The sequence below is a fragment of the Chelonoidis abingdonii genome, chromosome 2 (assembly GCF_003597395.2).
Source record: "Chelonoidis abingdonii isolate Lonesome George chromosome 2, CheloAbing_2.0, whole genome shotgun sequence".
Taxonomy (NCBI): domain Eukaryota; kingdom Metazoa; phylum Chordata; order Testudines; family Testudinidae; genus Chelonoidis; species Chelonoidis abingdonii.
In genome coordinates, this window is record NC_133770.1 from 35,568,075 (window position 1) to 35,579,117 (window position 11,043).

Here is an 11,043-nt window from a genome sequence, read left to right on the forward strand (position 1 = left end):
ACCAGCTTCCTTATGAGGAGAGATTAAAAAGACTGGGACTGTTCATCTTAGAAAAGAGACAACTAAAGAGGAATATGATAAAGAGCTATAAAATCTTGAATTGTGTGGAGAAAGTGAAAAAAGAAGTGTTGTTTACCCATTCATATAACACAAGAACCAGGGATAACCCAATTAAATGAATAGGCAGAAGGTTTAAAAGAAACATAAGGAAGTACTTCTTCACAAAATGCACAGTTAACTTGTGGAACTCATTATTGAAGATGAAGATTATAAATGGGTTGAAAAAAGAATTAAATACGTTAATGGTCCATCAAAGGCTATTAGTGAAGATTGCCTTGGTGTTCCTAGTCCTCTGACTGCCAGAAGCTGGGACTGGACAACAGGGGATGGGTCACTCAAATTTGCCCTGTTCTGTTCATTCCCTCTGAAGCATCTGGCACCAGCCACTGTCAGAAGACACGATACTGGGCTAGATTAATCATTGGTCTGACCCAGCATGTTCTTCTATCTGTTACGCACTCTCTCCAAAAATATTTATCTTTACAACAGTATATTTACCAAATAGCCAGAGGGATTCACTGAAAAAAAACTATATAAAGAATTGAAATAAATAATGGAAGAAAACAAATATTAAGAGAAAAATATTTTTTAAAATGTTATACCACTAACCTAGGGAAATAAGAATATTATTCACATTTATAAATCATAATAATATATATATAACTGTAGATATACATTAGATATTGATATAGCACTGTCAGGTTTCACAATAAAAGTGGTTAGACAAATTCCAGTGACACATTTTTAGTCAGAATTTGCTGATTTGTGAAAATCAAAATGATCTGCAGAGACAGTTTGGTGTCAATGAAGTTCCAATAGAACCCAGGCAGAGGATTCTTAGGTGTCCCATACAGTCAGGCTCCACTGCCCTGTGGGTTTTTTGTTTTTTTTTTGGTTGGTTGGTTGGCGGTTGTTTTTTTTTAGAAAAAACATGAATGGAAACAGTTTGACTTTTTCAAAACAGAACATTTCAGAATTTCAGATATTTTGAAATGTCAAAAGTTCCTGTGGAATGGAAATTCTGAGTTTCAGCCAGCTCATCTTATGAACAAGTGGCCAGATTCTCAGATGGCGTAAATTTTGGTAGCTCTTCTCAAGCCAGTGCTTATCACTTCACTGGGAACAGGATTACACTTTAACATCTAATGTAAGAAATTTGACCAATGATTTAGGAGCATAGAAACAGGCTTACCCATCAATAAGTGCAGCTCGTGTCGTACATATTTTTCCTGGTTTGGTATCATCTGGATCATACCATTCTGTGGTATTGAATCTTTCTGGGGTTATTTCTACGGTACAGTTTCTTCCTTCCACTAGTACTTGCCAGAAATTCTCGATTCCTTCACCTGTTGCATCAATAGTTTTTAAAACAGAATTAAATGTTTTCCCCCTCAATAGCACAGTGGTTTGAGCATTGGCCTGCTAAACCCAAGGTTGTGAGTTCAATCCTCAAGAGAGCTATTTGGGGATTGGCCCTGCTTTGAGCAGGGGGTTGGACTAGATGATCTCCTGAGGTCCCTTCCAACCCTAATATTCTATGATCTATGAAACCCTCCTAGATCTACCTTGTAAAAGTAAAATTTTATATTGTCTTTTTTTTTAAAATGACTGGAGATAAGGAAATGTAAATTCCCCAGTGACAAGGAATTACTTCTTGCACTCCGAGTATTTACAAAATTACAAAACAAAAAAGCAAACCCCACAAAATCCTGTTGTCTCCATTTTGAGAAGCATTGGGATATTTTTCATAGCTATTAATGACATAGCTATTTTCCAAGCTATTAATGGGGTCAGAGACATTCACGTCTGCCATGAAGCATATACAATGTATACTGATCACAATTCAATATTTATCAGTGTGCACAAACTACCTGCTTTCCTGCATCACAGTACGTGTAATCCTGTCCACTGTTGTGTTGATGTAAGTTAACTTCATTGAAGTCATCAGCGTTTACCCAGATGTAAAACTGTTGTGATGTGGCCTGTCACTGTTCCTTATAATGTATAGTATTTGTTCTTTTCAAAGGTAAGTTTTACGTTCATATACTAGGTTACACTGTCTGGTTTCTATAAATATAGGTAGTTGGTGTTTTATTGGGGGTAGAGGTCAAGTTTTATCTTCCCAGAAATAGAGCTGCAGTTGCATAGAGATGATCTATAAAGGGTTTAGTTGTCTTTTCACTTACTGCACGGTGCTTTCCATCTGTTGAAAGCTAATAAAATGATAGGCTGCACAGATAGTGACTCCTCTAGTGACACTTCCCATTGTAAATCCTATTGTCAGTTATTTATAATTTTGTCCATATTGTTTTGTCGCTTAGGCTGCTGGTGTGCTAAGACCACAACCTAGCATCCTGATTAATATTGTCTCACTGTTTCCTTTTACTCCCCTGTCTGTCTGTATCCATCTGTTGTTTCTTGTCTTATACTTAGGGATCCTGGTCAATGACTAGGGCTCCTAGGAGCTACAATAATACAAAGAACAATCATGTAAATTCTTATAACCATTTCATTGAGAAGCTCTTGAACCTCAGTGCTTTGGAGAAAGGACTTGAAATTAGACACCATGGTCACTCTGGAGACAGGTATGTGTCTTTTCCTATCTCCGTGAAAATCTGCCCAAACTTGACCAAGTTATAAGCCTCTGAAAAATCTCAGTTTGCATATGCTCAGTAGGAGTTTGTTAGAATTTGGCAACTAAATTCTCTGAAGGTTCCATCTGCACTGAGCATGTTCCACCCCCTTCATGTGCTGATCAGACTGCATATGCCAGGGGTGACCAAACTTAATGACTCTCCGAGCCGTATACGACAATCTTTAGAAGTTCAAGAGCTGGAGCCCTGGCAGGGGCACCCGCGGGGTTGAAGGCCCACCACCCTGCTGCAAGGCAGAGGTCCCAAGCCCCTCCTCCCCCAAGTCTAGTAAGTGGAGAATGGGACGGGGGGCTCCACGAGCTGCACTTTAATTGTAAAAGAGCCACATGCGGCTCACGAGCCACAGTTTGGCCACCCCTGACATATGCACTATTCCTGCTGAGTGACTGAGCATGCGCCGGCCAGGGGATGCAAGGAGGAACAGAACTTTCCATGCAATTGCTGCTTCTGGCTGCTGCAGACCTGTAAGGAGACTGTCTTTCCTATATGCTCAGTGCTCCCAGTGTGTGATTTGAATGCAGAGGAATGGGAATTGGGGATGGAAGAGGTGGAGGGCAGGGAAGGAAGGGAGTTAAGAGCTGGGAGTGGGGGGACAGGGGCAGGAGAAGTTGAGGTCAGAAGATGAGGAAGAAAGGAACAAAGGCGGATGCAGCAGCCAGGGATGAGAGGATAGAAGTGAGGAAAGAAGAAGCAGGAGCTATGCTGGGGGAGGGGAGTTGACAAGCAGGAGCCAGGGGGATAGAAAAAGGGGAGGAGACACAAACTGGGAGTGGGGAACAGGAACAGAATGGGACAGAGAGAGGATAACCATAACCACTAAAGAACATTCCCCTAAAGAAACTGGGATTTGAACCTATTACTCCTGAGTCTCAACATTATTTTGCTGTCTAGCAAATAGCTGTGAAACCCACTGGCAAAGTGTGTATGTCTCATCCCCCTGTAGTGACAAGTCCACCTAGAAGACACCAACCTTCTAGTGCTCTCTGGTACTTCATTAACTCAACTGGTGAAGGACTGTGCTGCAGAACTAAAGATCCCTGCCCTGATGATGATCCATGTGGGGGGTCAGGATCTTTCTACCCAATGAAATTTGGATTTCTTTCATTTTTTTAAGTTTTTTTTTTAAACTTAGGAATTTACTAGGGCTGTCAATTAATCGCAGTTAACTCAAGTGATTAACTCAAAACAAATTAACTCAAAACAATTAATCACATTTAATTGTAGTCTTAATCACACTGCTAAACAATAATAGAATATGCTTCTATGTTGATAACACTCCTTAAAAAAATAACATGTTAATTAAATTTTTGACTGAACTTCTTGGGGGAGAATTGTATGTCTCCTGCCCTGTGCTTTTACCTGCATTCTGCCATATATTTTGTGTTATGGCAGTCTTAGGTGACGACCCAGAATGTGTCATTTGATTTAAGAACTCTTTGGCCAGGTCTACACTACGCGCGAAAATCAATTTTAGATACGCAATTTCAGCTACGAGAATAGCGCAGCTGAAATCAAATATCTAAAATCGAATTACTCACCCGTCTTCACCATGCGGGATCGATGTCCGCGGCTCACCATGTCGATTCCGGAACTCCGTTGGTTTTGGTGGAGTTCCGGAATCGATATAAGCGCTCTCAGGGATCAATATATCCCGTCTAGATCAGACGCGATATAATGATCCCCGAGCAATCAATTTTAACGCGCCGATATGGCGCGTAGTCTAGACGTGGCCTTTCACTGCAAGTCTGATGAAATGCGAAGAAAGTACCACAGACTGCTATATCACTTGACCCAAGGTTTAAGAATCTGAAGTGCCTTCCTAAATCTGAGAGGGACAAGGTGTGGAGTCTTAAAAGAGCAATACTCCAATGCAGAAACTATAGAACCTGAACCACCAAAAAATATCAACCTTGTGTTGGTGGCATCTGACTCAGATGATGAAAATGAACGTGAATCTGTGTGCGCTGCTTTGGATCGTTATCAAGCAGAAGCCATCATCAGCATGGAGGCATGACCTCTGGAATGGTGGATGAAGCATGAAGGGATATACAAATCTTTAGGCATTTGGCATGTAAATATCTTATGACGCCGGCTAAAACAATGCAACGCGAATGCCTATTCTCACTTTCAGATGACATTATAAAGAAGAAGCAGGCAGCATTATCTCCTCCAACCTCAGTCATGGTAAATTTGGCTTCGAATTGGTATTTTTTCAAAACCTGATTTTTAAGCCTGATTCTTTGGCATGGATTATGTATGTTTGTTTAAACTGTATCTAATTTTTATGTCTGTGGTTCTAATTCAGGTTCATATAATGGGATGGGCCAGTGCATGTCATTTAAGGAAGAATGACTAGTTTGCAAGTCCCGTATGGGAAATATAACCTACAGCTGCTATAGAAATGGTCTATGGGTAATAATGAAAGCATAATAAACAGAATGTTAAAAAGAAAATCCTGTTTTAGAACGTATGCATGCACAGAAATCTGGTATAGTCCATAAAGTCCATAAAGTTCTCAAGTTGCCAGAACAGTTTGTGTATGAGAGAGAAAATAATGGCAAACCATGATAATATGTAATCAAACAGCCACATTATCTGAAAGCTGACACATACTTCTTGGCTACTGCTGCATGACCTTGTCTAGTAGTCTCAGTTTTTTAGGAGTATTTATGTTCCTACAACAGCTACAGAATAATATCACCACAGTCTTTTCATTTAGCAGGTTAGAGCAAAATGCAGACTCAGGATAAAGCATGGATCTTAATGGGGTTGAACCTGTTTACCTCAGGTCTCAATATGGCCTGTAGCCTACAAATGACCCCGCTTTTAACTCCATGTGAACAGTTGTTTGCAATGTTGTTGTAACTGTGAAGGTCCCAGGATATTCGAGAGATAAGGTGGGTGAGATAACATATTTTGTTGGACCAACTTCTGATGGTGAAAAAGTCAAGCTTTAAAGCTACACAGACCTCTGAACTGAACCCTTGACAATCGTGCTAAAAAACTCATGAGTTTTACAAGCTGTTCTTAAATAACATTTTGGGTTAGGTTTGGTCTAAATCTCAAAGCAATGAAAAACTGCCTCATGTTTATCGGTGTGAAGAAGCAATTAGTAGAGATTGGGTCCCATCCTGTTGTTATGGAAGCAGAAGCCAGGAGCACAGAGAGGAATGTAGTCAGAGGTTAATGCTTTGAGCCTAATCAAAGCCAATAAAGTCAATGGGAGAATTCCTGGGAACTTCAATGGGCTTTGGATCAAGTCCTTTATTTGTCATAAGCAGGAAGTGACACAGTCAGTCACACTACTTCCCGGAGCAGTGAGACTTACAGTATTCACTTATAAATGTCTTCTCTGAACTTAAAACATCAGGGAGTGTTCTAAATCTAAACTCAGATCCTCATTTAGTAGTTTGAACCTACTAACAATGCATTCTCTTCCATATGATATTTACTCCTGGGGGAATTCTGCTCCAAAAAATTAAAAATTTTGCACACAATATTTTAAAATTCTGAATATTTTATTTGTCAAAATAACACAATATAATCACAGCAGTATCAATTAGTTTGGTCATTTATTTCAAAATACCTGTCAGCAAATATGTCTGTAACAATATGAACACTGAAAAAGATTCAGGAAATGGGGTTTTTTGTCAGATTCCTTACTAGGCATACAAATACAGAATTTTGAGTAATTCATTTGAACTACAATACAAAACCATATTTTCCACTCCCCTCAGAAGCAGTGCAAAAGCTTGAGCGAGTCAACGATAACGGAGGAGCTGAGGGAGAGGGATGGAGTCTGGGAGTGAACCTGGTGGGTTGTTGGGTGTGGGTGGGAGAAATATGGAACAGGTTTTTTGGGGGGTGGGGAGGGATTGTTAGGGAGCCTCTCCCATACAGACCCTGCTGACCTCTAGGCTCTCCCATTCAGTCAGGCACATTTTCCCCTGTCCCCATGTGTCCCTCAACCCCCATTGAGTCATCTACTCCCCCCATCCCCATATGTCCCCGCACCCCACTCAGCCACCCCCATGTGTCCCTGCACTCCCTCCCCCATGCGCCCCTGTGCCCCTCAGCCAGCCCCCTTCCCTCATCCCTGTGTCCCTGAACCCCCTCCCCCATCTCCATGTGTCTCTGTGCCCCAACTCAGCCACCCCCTCCACCATGTGGCCATGCACCCCTTCCCCCCCATCTCCATATGGCCCAGTGCCCCCACTTCCGTTCACCCCCTACCCACCCTCCCCCAATAGTCCTTATGAACCCCAGTCTGTGACCCCCCAGCCCCATGCTGTCTATCCCCCTGTCTCTAACCCTGGTCCCATAGGCATAGCGCTGCCAGGCAGCCAACCTCTTCCTTTCCCTATTAACAGCTGGGGCTCCTTCCACGTGGGAGCAGCTGCTCTGGTCTAGTGCCACAGCGGCCCTTGGTGGGCGAAAGGCAGAACTGTAGCAACTTTCCAGCAGAAGTTACTTTCTGCAGGGAAAAAAAGTATGGTATTTGCAGCATACTAATTATGCACATGTGCAGTGGTGCAGAATTCCCCCAGGACTAGATATTACTACATACTGCATGGTAGCACAAACTTACTATAGATACAGTAAGATACTGTAGTCACACGGAAGTTAATGCTTTGGGCCTAATCAAAGCCAATAAAGTAAATGGGAGAATTCCTGGGAACTTCAATGGGCTTTGGATCAAGTCCCTTATTTGTCATAAGCAGGAAGTGACACAGTCAGTCACACTACTTCCTGGAGCAGTGAGACGTGTGCGATTATTGCTAGTTGTTAACTTACAAATGTCTTCTCTAAACTTAAAACATTGGGGAGTGTTCCAAATCTAAACCCAGATCCTCATTTTGTAGCTTGAACTTACTAATAATGCAATCCCTTTCATATGATATTACTACATATTGCACAGTAGTGCAAACTTACTGTAAACATCTTATCACACAGTAAAACAGAGAGGATTGAATGATGGCACTCTTTGATACTCTATCAGTATTGTGATTTGTATTTATTCAAAACTTACCTCCGGGAAAATTGCATCCTATCCCCACTATGGCAATTTCATCTCCAGTTGCCGTCATTTTTTCAAATCTATTCTTGAACTGCAAAATACACTTTTAGATATCACATAATTCAAATGAAAGTATATTTTTCTCATTAAATAAATATTCTTGCAGAAGTTGAACTTGCTATAATCACACACATCCAGACAAAGCTTGATTAATCTCGAGCATTCTGTGTGTATTGTGTGAGATTCATACTCCCAAATGATGACCAGACTGCTACTATCTCAGTCTGTTTGATAGTGGATTTTTTTGCAACTGTATCACATTGTTGACTCATGTTCAATGTGTGATCCACTATAGCCCCAGATCCTTTTCAGAGGTACTACTGCCTAGCTAATTATTCTTCATTGTGTAGTTTCACATTTTATTTCTTCTTCTGAAGTGTAGTACTTTTGCCTTTATTCAATTTCATCTTGTTGATGTCAGACCAATTCTTCAATTTGTCAAGGTAATTTTGAATTTTAATCCTATCCCCCAAAGTATTAGCAACCCAATCATGTTGTGACAAATTATGAAGAGGTCATGTGATGGGGTTTCACCCCATTACAGGCTGGAAAGGTGTTGATAGCCAATTAGTTACATTTATTGCCCCGTGCTGTAATTAATTCATACATTGCAGTACCAGAAGGTGTGATCATCTAGTCTGACATCCTCTATAACACAGGGCACAAAACTCCCACCAAAATAATTTCTAAAGTATATCTTTTAGAAAAACATCCAATCTTGTTCTTAAAATTACTAGTGATGGAGATCCATCATGATCCTTAATAAATTGTTCCAATGGTTAATTACCCTTGCTGTTAAAAATGTATGTCTTATTTCCGGTAGGAATTTGTCTAGCTTCAACTTCCAACAACTGGATCGTGTTTCTTTGCTAGATTGAAAAGCCCATTACCAAATATTTGTTCCCCACGTAGGTGCTTATAAACTGTGATCATGTCATTCAGTAACCTTCTCTTTGTTAACCTCAGTAAATTGAGCTCCTTAAGCCTATCACTATGAGAAATATTTTCTAATCATTTAATCATTCTCATGGCTCTCCTCTGAATCCTCTCCAATTAATTCGCTTCCTTCCTGAATTGTGGACACCACAACTGGACACAGAATTCCAGTAGCAGTCATACCACTGCCAAATACAGAAAACCAGTCTCTTCACTCTTACTTAAGATTCTCCTATTTATGCATCCAAGGATCACACTAGGCCCTTTGGCCACAGTGCAGTACTGGGAGTTCATGTTCAGATAATTATCCACCACTACTCCCAAATCTTTTTCAGAATCATTGCTTCCCAAGATAAAGACCCCTATCGTGTAAGTATGGCCTACATTCTTTGTTCCTAGATGTATATAGAATATTTAGCTGTATTAAAACCCATATTGGTTTCTTATGACCAACTTACCAAGCAATCCATGCACACTGCATCAGTGATCTGTTAGTTAGCTTGACTACCATTAATTATACTGTCCACCATTAATTCTTTATTGATCAAGTCCCATATCATCCACTCCATTAACTTGCCTGAGTTCAATGTTTTTAGTTGGTCTTCAGCTAGAGGGGCAGGAAGAGGCATCAAGTGATAACTTAATGGACACCTGGGCCTCACAAAGGGAGACAGTTCCTTCCGAAAGAAAGATTCACAGGGACTTCTGTGAAGGGGCATGAGCTGAAGTCTGCAGGTAAACAGACACCGAAGGAAGGCAGTCTGAGGGGTGAGTGCTCAATAGTGGAGCTGGGGGGGAAACTTCAGACTAGCTGACATAGGAGATTGAAGACAGAACCCAAAGGAAAGTCTGTTTTGTTGGATATTAGCTTGTGTTTTTCTTGCACCAAAAGGGATCTGAACTATACAATTCTCAGGTGGACAGCTGAGTTGCGCACAGCAACTGATGGTCTACAGGGTGCACTGGAGATAAAGACCCCAGAAACATTGCATCTTGATGTGCTGGGGCGCTATGGGAGTGAGTGTGCACCATAACAGGTGGTGCCTCCTTTCATACTGGCGGCAATAAAGGGCCACTACTGCCGCAAAAGTGGGAAATGTTGGCTAAAAGGGGGCATGCTGAGGGAAACAGCAGAGTGAGAATTCAACATTTCCCTTCAGAGGTGCCCACTGGTACACTCCCCATAATGCACTGGAAAATGCTGAAATTGTCTTTGTCCCAGTTCAGTAGCAGCGCTACCAGAGCATAGAGGAAGAAGTATTAACTATCTTCTGCTAGTATGACTCTCCTTGGATGCAATCAGTTGGACTGGTGCAGAAAAGAATACTTGCCATCCACTTTTAATGGTTTTGTAGAATTCACTCCAATCTGCAGAAAACTAAGTCCCTTTAGTCTTTGTGCTTGTGGCCAGATTTTCAATGGGAGCCGCTGAGAGCAGCTTTTGAAAATCTGTCCAGAAAGATAAATTTGTTTTAACTGTTAATACTGCATTTCTAGTAAAAAAAAAAATTAGTAATGAAGACATTCAAACTCTGGGGGTCAGATTCTGACCTCAGTTACACCAGCGTAGAGCCAGAGAAACGTCACTGTCTGCAGTGCAATTATATCAAATTAACACTGATGTAACTGAGATCAGACTCTGATGTTTTAGATCTTGTAGGTTGTTTATAGTTACAGTTTCTGATGTTTCTTTTTTTCTAATGTTTAAAGTTGGTACACTCCCTCATGCTGAGTAGTCTCACAAATACTGTGGTGTAAGATGTTACCAAACTTGAGGAAGAGGGTCAGAATGTGGCCCTCCAAAAGTAAAAATCTGTTTTTATATGTGTCTATAAAAATTATTTTCTTTGTATTCTTTCAAAAATTGCCCCCTTATGAAGCCTGAAGATGTTCTCCCAGGAAGCAGAGAGAGACCTGACAATCGTAAAAATGGCAAATATTTTGTTGGTTTTGGTTTATAAAATATTATATAAAAATCTGGCCTCAATTTTTTGATCCAGTGAAGTTATATCCTTTTAAGCTAAAGCTGGAAAGTCTAGTATAGACACTAACAGAAAGCTACTTATAACTGATGGTTATTGTTAAACTAGAACCTACGTAGTGCATGAACAATTGCAATGGAAAAATAATAGTCACAATTAAACATAATATATTTCAAATTATATAGCATTCTTGTCTCTTAAATGAGATATGTTGTTCTTACCTTGTTTCATTTCTCCTGAATGGCGTTAAATGCTGATTTTCTTGAAAGCCTTTATATAGTCTTCTGAGAAGCGTCAAATTTAACTAACCTCAATAAAATGGGGTAAAGAAATG

At 40.5% G+C, this 11,043-nt stretch overlaps 1 pseudogene; it reads right to left on the reverse strand.

Moving 5' to 3' along the window:
- Positions 1 to 7,801, reverse strand: part of LOC116828152 (uncharacterized) — a 29,735-nt pseudogene extending 21,934 nt beyond the window's left edge.
- Positions 7,802 to 11,043: the final 3,242 nt, after the last annotated feature.